This window comes from Numida meleagris, chromosome 4 (genome assembly GCF_002078875.1).
Source record: "Numida meleagris isolate 19003 breed g44 Domestic line chromosome 4, NumMel1.0, whole genome shotgun sequence".
Classification (NCBI taxonomy): Eukaryota; Metazoa; Chordata; class Aves; order Galliformes; family Numididae; genus Numida; species Numida meleagris.
The window spans coordinates 50,485,659-50,486,335 of record NC_034412.1 but is presented as its reverse complement, the minus strand read 5'-3'; positions in this window follow the sequence as shown (position 1 = coordinate 50,486,335).

The window sequence follows — 677 nt, the reverse complement described above, 5'->3', positions numbered from 1 at the left end:
GGGATGTGGAGGATTCCAGCGGGGATGGAGCCCGCAACTCCCCAAGATTGATTTCCCCTCGTCATAAATCTCTGCCCGCTGTCCCTCTGCCCACCCAAGCATGATGAAGCCCTTTTCCATCGAGTATTCAGCATCGGAGCCGCACAGCCCGCCCGGCCCGCAGCCATCTGCTGCTCCGGGAGCAGAGAACAGCGGCCACAGAGAAAGGGCCGCGCTGCCCGGACCGCTCCGGGACAAACGGCGGCTCTGAATAGCGGCCGCAGCCTCTGCCTCGCTCCGTGCCTATGGAGACGGAGGAAGAAAGGGAGCATTATAGCGATGCGACAATTGTAACACGAGCAAAGGAAGAGGCACCCAAAGGGCAGCGCTGCGGCTGCGGAGGGCCCCCCGTGGAAGGGTGCTGCCAGGTTTACAGAGACTTTCATTGCTCTTCGATCGGGAGCCAAAGAGGCGGGGGACAACCCCCGAGCAGCGGCCGCAGGACGCAGGTGACGGCTTTTCGGGCTTTGCGGCATTTCTCCCCAGTTCCTCCCCCTCATCCCGGCCGCAGCATCCCGCAGGGTGAGCGCTCGCTTCCTCCGATGGAGGGCAGGAGAGGAGAGCCGACGGCTGCGGCCGCGGCCCGGGGGGGACGGCAGCACCTCCCACCCGCAGTCACCCACAGCCGTGACACCCCC